Source organism: Oratosquilla oratoria, chromosome 27 (assembly GCF_046742065.1).
Source record: "Oratosquilla oratoria isolate Oo_2021 chromosome 27, ASM4674206v1, whole genome shotgun sequence".
Lineage (NCBI taxonomy): Eukaryota > Metazoa > Arthropoda > Malacostraca > Stomatopoda > Squillidae > Oratosquilla > Oratosquilla oratoria.
The window spans coordinates 25,862,019-25,872,018 of NC_134803.1; positions in this window are offsets into that span (position 1 = coordinate 25,862,019).

The following is a 10,000-nucleotide window of genomic DNA, read 5'->3' on the forward strand; positions in this document are numbered from 1 at the left end:
TTGGGGTTTGTAAATTTACAGGATTTCCTGTGAATTTGCCCATTTACGAGCTTTGAATGTTTACTTGGGAAGGTAATAGCATGCACGCATGCACGCAAAATCACATCCACACACCCAAACCCAACTCACATCCACACATGTACTTGATCATATTTTCTACATATTTCATATACATACACATACACGAACACATACACGCACGCACACCCACACCCACACCCACACACACACACACCCACCCACACACCCACCCACCCACACACACACACACACACACACACACACACACACACACACACACACACACACACACACACACACACACATATATATATATATATATACACACCCACGCGCGCATGCACATTCACTTACATTACCTCCCAGCAAATGCCTGTAAAATGGCTATACACTATGGTCTATTTATTATATAGTTTCTCTCGGTAATTCAGAAATAGCTTTAAACCAATCATCTTCAGTTAGAAATAGAAATATGATTTGTGTTATACACAAAAGGTCAGCATCAAAACGAAATTATTCGCTGGAATAAACATTAGAAAGCTTGTGTTTGTACACAATGTTACCCTACACATCTGACTCGTTTTAATTTGAAGGAAGGTTTCTCAAACGTTTAAATACATCACACTTTGTCGAGCCCTTTCATAGAACGATCTAATTGGATCTTTTTACTGTTAACCCCGTATGAAATATTTCGGAATTTGTCAAAATAACTTATTTGGGTTTCAGACAGAAGAAAATATCTAACGGTAACATGAGAGAGATATAATGAAGAAGTCTAAACCTTATTACTTGAAAGAACCTGCAAGCTGAAAAAAATATGCGTATGTGAGCGCATGTATGTATGAATGAAAAGTAATATATATATATATATATATATATATATATATATACATATATATATATATACATATATATATATATATACATATATATATATATATATACATATTATATATATATGTGTGTGTGTTTATATATATACATATATATGTATATATATACATATATGCATGTATATATATATATATACATATATGTATATATATATATATATATATATATATATATATATATATATCGATACTATTTATGACAGTTGCAGGCATGGTTCGAACCCACTATACTCGGCTCTCCGTAAACTACATGTATGGCGCCCTAGGCCACTACACCACAGAGATAATTTCTATGACAGTTGCATGCAGGGTTCGAACCCGCTATACTCGGCTCTCCGTAAATTACCTGTATGGCGCCCTAGACCACTCTGTGGTGTAGTGGTCTAGGGCGCCATACAGGTAATTTACGGAGAGCCGAGTATAGGGGGTTCGAACCCTGCATGCAACTGTCATAAAAATTATCGGTTTGATGTCGCTGCCATTAGCGTATTTCTCTCATATATATATATTATATATATATATATATATATTATATATATATATATATATATATACATATATATACATAAATCTGTTCACTGGGACACATCCAGTGTTACACACACACACACACACACACACACACACACACATATATATATATATATACTGTATATATATATATATATGTATATATAAGATTATTTCAGACAAATGAGAGAGAATGTGGGTGGGGAAGGGCAAACGAAGATTTGTCAGGAATAGAGTTTATTGCCCTAACGTTGCGACCAACTTGGTCTTCTTCAGAGGACTACAGCATTACAGACGGATCACAATTCTTATATTCGTAGTGAGAGGGAACCCGCCAAGGTATGAGCGTCATGTTTTCCGCACAGACTAGCGAAATGTCTGGCAAAACCCCTTTCAAACGTCATCGGTTCCATCAGCGGGGCCCATTTAAGAAATTCTTCCGACCTGATCCAGAGACTTAAGGATCTGAATGTAAGTGATAAGAAGTTGGCAAGCTTCGATATAACAGCGTTATTCACAAATGTTTCTGTTTTTGATGCCCTAGAAGCAGTGAAGAAAGTAACAACAGATATCGATGATGATATCCTTCCAGTCCCAAGATCTGATTATATAAAACTTATTTCCATGTGTGTCAAATTTGGTTATTTTATGTTTAACAACATTGAATTTAAACAGATTAGAGGTCTCGCAATGGGGAGTCCATTATCTGCTGTCATGGCATGTTTATTCATGGAAGTAATAGAAATGGACAAATACATCAACATCATGGGAAGAGGTACCACTTGGTTAAGGTACGTGGATGACATAATCGTGGTGATGCCAAAAAGAACTAATATAGAAAATAAGTTGAGAAGACTCAACGCTGTGAATAAAGACATTCAATTCACAGTTGAACTAGAAAAAGAGTGTAATTTACCATTTTTAGACACGTTGATACACAGAGGTTCTCAACAGGTAAGTTTCTCGGTGTACAGGAAACCCACCAATAGGGACGACTTTGTCCATTATTTTTCAGCACACAGCAGACGTTTTAAAACGGGTGTTCTAATAGGTTTCTTTCTCAGAGCTTTTCGTATCTGCAGTGAAGAATTCCTAGAGGATGAACTTACTTACATCAAGAATACCTTTAGGAAGCTGAAATACCCCGGAGGTTTGATCACCAGGACAACGAGGAAAGCCAAGAAGATCTACGATGGCTCAAACGTCCGAACCACGGGAAAGGATAAGTCTCATTTTATTTCTGTCCCTAATTCTATAAACACCATAGCTATTGATGATTATTTGTCAAAAGGTGGAATAAATATAGCAAAAATATCTTCCAATAAAATAGGAAAAATATTTAAGAAACATAACAATATGCGTAATAATCTCAGTGTCATTTACCGTATTCCATGCAACGGTTGTCCATCATCTTATTTCGGTGAGTCAGGTCGAGGGTTCAATAAACGCTTGAATGAGCACAAAAACGATCTCAGGGCTCATAGAACATCTAACTCCCTGGTTCGTCACCTGGACAAATGTGGACATCTACCTGATTGGAACAACGCAGAAATTCTACACGAGGGATTTGAGAAGAAAATGAGAAAAACTGTGGAAGCTGCACATATCGCCGCCAACAAGAACAACAACGACAGAGACGGATTTAAATGCCTCTCGAAAGCAGCAAGTGTCCTAATAATTAAATCGTTAGCCAAAGGGAAAAACATGACGCTCATACCTTGGCGGGTTCCCTCTCACTACGAATATAAGAATTGTGATCCGTTTGTAATGCTGTAGTCCTCTGAAGAAGACCAAGTTGGTCGCAACGTTAGGGCAATAAACTCTATTCCTGACACATCTTCGTTTGCCCTTCCCCACCCACATTCTCTCTCATATATATATATATATATATATATATATACATATATATATATACATATATATATGTATATATAGTATATATATATACATATACATATATATATATATATATATATATATGTATGTATATTTGTATATATATATATACATATACATATATACATATATAAGTATATTCATATATATATATATATCTATATATATATATATATATATATATATATATATATATATATATATATATATATATATGTATACATATATATATATCGATTGGGAAAGAGAATTTATTCCTGACTGGTCTCGCCTTATGAGGCTTCTTCAGAGGTAATAATATATAGAATGTGAATGCGTTGGTATTTATAGAAAGTTGCTATGGTTTATCAGGGGTACGGGGGTGAGATTCTACGTCTTGATCGGTTCGTTGGTTAGGTCGAGACTAATGAGCGTCGGGTTGGGAAGCTGCCTGCTTCTGTGTGGTCAATTGTCCTAATATGTATTTGGCGGCATGTTTTGCAACTTCAAAATCACCTATTCAGTTACTGATGCAACCGTTGGCGCTTATGTATATCACTTCTAATGTTTTTCTTTGTGGTCTGCTTAGGTTTTCGGGTAGAATGCTTGGCACCAATGAGGTAGATGGTGGTTTTCTTTAATGCGGTTTATCCAGGTGTTTGTTTGTCGTGGGGATGTACATCTGCTTTGTGTTCGTACAGACGTTTGTTTAATCCCCTGTAGGTTTCACCATGGTAAGAAAAGTTGCACCCCGAGCAGGGGATTTTGTACAGGATACTGTTTGTCAGTGATAAATATGTATGTATGTATATATATATATATATATATATATATATATATATATATATAAGTCTAAATAAAGATATTCTTCTAAAAAACGCTGTGAAAGTCGGGACAGGTGATATTACGGTGACATTTTGTCCTAAAAATATTCTTGAAAAAGCGCTTGGGTAAGTCGGGGTCAGGTGGTATTCTTCTTCTTCTTCTTCTTCTTCTTCTTCTTCTTCTTCTTCTTCTTCGCGTTCTTCTTCGCGTTCTTCTTCGCATTCTTCTTCTTCTTCTTCTTCTTCTTCTTGCTCGCGTTCTTCTTCGCGTTTTTCTTCGCGTTCTTCTTCGCGTTCTTCTTCACATTCTTCTTCGCGTTCTTCTTCGCGTTCTTCTTCTTCGCGCTCTTCTTCGCGTTCTTCTTCGCGTTCTTCTTCCTCGCGTTCTTCCTTGCGTTCTTCTTCGCGTTCTTCTTCGCGTTCTTCGCATTCTACTTCATGTTCTTCTTCGCGTTCTTTTTCGCGTTCTTCTTCGCGTTCTTCTTCCTCGCGTTCTTCTTTGCGTTCTTCTTCGCGTTCTTCTTCGTGCTTGGGATCCCGTGTTGGGGTTCCGCCCCGAGGCCGATTCCGAAGGGGAAAACGAGGGATTAGAGCGCGGAAAGCTGCGGCCGTAGGCCGCTGTTTGCGTAGCCAAACCCCCGGCGAAGCTGGGGAGGGCGAAGCCCGCGGCTTGTATATATATATATATATATATATATATATATATATATATATATATACATATATATATATACATATATATATATATACATATATATATATATGTATATACAATAATTTCAACTGGTTCTTGACTCTTTCTGAATACTTGATCACTCGACACCAAATTCCCGTTTGTGGTGGTGTAGGTACATCTATTCCCTCAAAGTCAAATTTTTAAGAACATATGATGCTTTCCTTGTTGAAAAGGACACTTTTGATATCAGCTTGGCAGCAGATTTTGTTGCGAGATATTTTCGTGTCATGAAAGAAAACCTTTGTGCAACATCAGAATAAGTGCTGTTATTTTTCTTCTTCACTACTACTACTCAACTTTTGCATTTGAGTTGTTGACGGTTCTGATGAATTTATTGCCGTTTTGAAGGGTGGATAGTTGACACAGGAGACATTTTCTCAATCGTGTATTCCACTCGGCCTCCTGATTCTATTTTTTTTTTCTTCACTGCAAAGCCAGTTTCCACTCGGTTTTGTAATATTGAAAAAATGAGTGAGATTTCTTTCAAATTCTTAATTTTGCAGCTTTCTATATTTTTCAAATGTTTTCACTATCTTCTCAATCTCTGCTGAAACTTGCTATTTAGAAAGAAAAGGGAAGCTAAGTTTCTCCCAAAGCTTGAGTAAATCTTGAGATATCTTCCTTATTCGGTCTGCTCGCCCTTTGAGTTCATCGTACAACCCAAAAAATCTACCAATAACGTCCCTGTTTTGCACATGATCTTATTTATGTTCTCGTTCATTTCTGATATGCTTGGACTGCGTTTTGGAGCGGTTGTAAAATTCTGTGTCCATTTCTTTCCACCTGATTTCACCGCTGATTTGGATCGTTTACTTTTAAAAAACATGTTTGAATCTGAGAGCAGAATATGCAATGAAAAATAAGAATGGAGAATACACTAGCTGCTGCAGAGTATTTAAACAAATTTTGACTTTTCATTATAATGCACGAAAGGTATCTACTATCAAGTAATATGTAAGTATCCACTATCATTATATTTTATATATGTATTTGAAAATACTATATGGCAAAAAAAATAATTATTCCATAATATTTACAAAACTGTAAAGATGTATAGTCACTGTTTCTTTGTCTACACAGCACATACTTAAAACTACAGCTAGTAAAACTAACTTCACACAGCTGCTATCGATGCTGCTGCTGACACCCTCTCAGGCCCTTACTTCCTGTGTACAGCAAAAGAGGAATAATGTTGGGTGCGGGAGGCTTTTACATAACCAAAATAAAATAACATATACAATTAACATGGAGCCAAATATTTATCAAATGCAACATCAGGAAAATTTAAATATTGAAAAAGTTAAAATATCCAGGAACAGTAATGAAGCTGAAATATTCCCACACCTACTATAAGAGACCTCTCAACTCACCCTCACTATGGAAGATAATGTTGACGGAGCTTTGCCCTTCCTTGACGTCCTAGTGAATCGGCACAAAGCTCATCCCACACCCTCCGATTCATACAGTATTTAGTGGAAAAACAAATCATGGACGAAAATGAGTACTTATCTCGCCTCAAAGCAGAATTTAACACCAACTCCACCAATTTAGAAACTGCAGATATCGGCAAAATTCCAAGTCAACAATTAAAGAATGGCTGATTAACCTGATCAAAGAGCACCGCCACACCTGTGAGACAATGGACCTTCGAAAACTTGCCAACCTCCACGGAAGACCCCTGAAAATGCCCAAAGCAACCAAAGGATATACCAACCTCACAGATTTAATCCTCACATCAGAACAAGAAGAACTTCTGAACCTGGGCTTATACTGTCATGTTTTTTTCCAAACAAAGAAACACCGCAAACGTTTAGAAATAGAAATTCTGTTGAATAACATTCAACAGCTAGGAAAAGATGATTTAGTACAAACCACACCAGAACTCTACGCTGCATTAATGTCAGAAGCCGGAAAATTCCGGGGATTCACCAGAAGTAGCCTCATTCAACGTAAACACTATGTTGCAGCTCAAGAGCTAAAAGAGAACTTATAAATCACCATCAGAAGGGCAGATAAGAGATCTGACTTTGTCCGTATCTCAACTGAAGATTAACTATTCAAATTAGATGCAACCCTAGAAGACCCTTCAAAATTCCGCCGAATCACCCGATATTCCGTCGAAACATTGAAAAATCAACCAAGTTCTAGATATCGTCAACGCAGTTACAGACAAAACCCACATCGGCAAGCTAATTGGTAACTACGACCTAGGATTTGCATATGGGAATGTCCAAACACGCAAAACAGATAGCCCCCTACGATCCATCATCTGTCAGATCCCCAACCCGACGTACTGGATAACAAAACAATTAAATGAAATCCTAATACCCTACACCCCTTCCGGATATACCCTTTTGTCTTCCAAGGATTTTTTAGATATCCTGAGGGAAACTACACCCCTCGAGGAGAGCAAAATCCCCTCGTTGGACACCGAATCCCTCTATACGAACATAGATGTTGACAGAACAATTATATTTATCATCCAGAATAATCTACTGCAATGACAACACTCCCACCTAAGACATCCCTGAACACGCCCTACGCTCTCTTCCCCGACTCTGCACTAAAGAAGTACCTTTTAGAAGCCCAAGAGAACACATGTATGTACAAACAGGCGGCGTGGCAATGGGATATCCTGTTGGGGTCCTCTATGCAAATTTTTTCATGGGAACAATAGAAGAAAAGATCCTGTCTGAGAAGAAAATAGCATCTACTGTAGATATGTAGACGACATCTTCGTCAGGTTCAATATCGCTGATAAACTAGAAGACTTCCGCCAGAGACTCATGAAAGAATCAGGCCTTTTTTCACCACCGAAAATAGCATCAACGCCTCCTTTTCCTTTCTAGATGTACAAGTATACCACTCTGTCTCTGCATACAAAACCAGTGTCTATGTGAAATCAACCAATAATGGGCGATAACTAAATAAACAGAGTGCCCCATAAGATACAAAAGATCCACTATTAATGCGTATATCAGGATAGCGTTCACCCACTGTTCAGTCTGGACATCTGGTTACCACGATCTTGAACGGACCTCCCAAGTTCTTGTAAACAACGGTTCCTTAATTGCATTATTGAGAGACATATCAAGGATGAAGTCGACTGTTATTACCTTGGATATAAGCCCCACACCGATGCCCCATACATGACAACTATAAAATTGTTTTACAATAGCCACATGATATCAGCATATAAAACTGAAGAAAGAGTTATGAAGAATATCACCCGCTGCAACGTAAAACCAATATCCGGTGATAAATATCTTATTTTTTGTTATATTTCACCAGTCCAAGAAGTCTTCCAACCTTTTATTAAGAAACAACCCCTTCCCTCCCCCAAGCCCCTCCAGAGAAATGTCATCTAAATGCATTCACGTCAACACGAGGACTATGAAACTCATACCTCATATATAAGAATAACGACTACTCGCCTCTCCAGACGCCTCTCTTGCCACCTACAAACAGGATCCATCAAGAATCATTACCTATACGACCATGGGATCCCCCCGATGAGAGAACTTCTAGTCACCATAATCGTGGACCAGGATGACGATGCCCATCGCCTTTCCCTATTGGAAGCCCTTTATATAAAATATTTATCACCCTCAATCAACATCCAGATTAGTTATCTCCTGACCCTTCCCTCCAGTAGAGATATTTCTCCACTCCTGCGTTAAGGCTCCTCACGGAACGCCATTTATTTAGTTGTTCAATAGTATTTTTTCACATTTCCCAGTGTCTGTTTTTTCTTAAAAGCCTTGTAAAAAAACTATTGTAGACAGTTGAAAGTGTAACAGGAGTTACCAAACGTCCTGCTAGTAAATCACAGAACCAAATTTATTCGCGTCCATGCCTTACACTTTCGGAAAATTCCTGCATTTTTTAAGTAAGGATGACAAACATAAGCTTCAGTTTACAGATTGGGAGGCGAAATTAAGCGAAAGACCTGTAGATCAGATGTGGGAAATATTTCAAAATACGCTCACTAAGATGATTCATACTTACATCCCTTTCAAGGACAGACGTCGCCCAAATCAGGCTCGCCCAAAATGGTTTGACATAGAAACTGAAAAAAAGTATTGCTAAAAAGAGACAGGCTTATAAAAATACAAGTGCTCGGGTTCACCTAATGACTATCAAAGTTATGTATTAATACAGAGAGATAAAAAAAACAATAAAAAAGAAAACAAAAATACAAAATGTATATCACTCATATATCCGAAGAAAATCCCAAAGAATTCTATACTTACATTAGAGATAATGAGGTTATTAGGAATCACATTGGCCTACTATTATCTGATGACGGTCAACTTGAATATTGAAATGAAAGAATGTGTGATATTTTAAACAAAATTTTTAGCTCAGTATTCGTAAATAAAACACCTCAAAGTGAACTCCAAACTGAAACCTGTGAAAAGTCTAGGGCAAACTTACTAAGGTAAATATAACAAAAGAAAAAATTAAAAGGCGTAGAGATAAACTCAAAATTAATAAAACACCAAGGCCTGACGGTTGGCATCCAAGAATCTTTACGGAAATGAAAAATGAGATTGTTGTTCCATTAAAATTTAATTTCAAGAAATCCATCATATCCAGAGATGTCCCAAGAGAATGGAAGCTAGCTAACGTTACTCCCATATAAAAAAAAAAAAGGTGACAAAAAGAATCCAAATAACTATAGGCCTATACGTTTGACTTCAGTCGTAGGAAAAATTATGGTAACTATCGTCAGAGATGCTATCGAACATCATTTAAAAAAGTAACTGTTTCATAAATTATAACCAGCATGGTTTCCGACGGAAACGTTCTTGCGTGACTAACTTACTCGAATTCTACAACACAGTTACCTCGAATTATAACAAATGAAACGATATAGATTTAATATATCTAGACTTTGCAAAAGCTTTTGATACCGTCCCATACGAAAGACCACTTATAAAATTACCTTCACACGGAATAAGTGGTAGCCTATTAAGTTGGACTAGTAATTGGTTGAATGATCGAAAACAGAGAGTTGTTATAAATGGAAAAACTTATGGATGGAAAAATGTTACGAGTGGAGTTCCTCAGGGTTCCGTTCTTCGGCCACTTCAATTTATAGTATATATTAATGATATAGACCACGGACTAAAATTTAC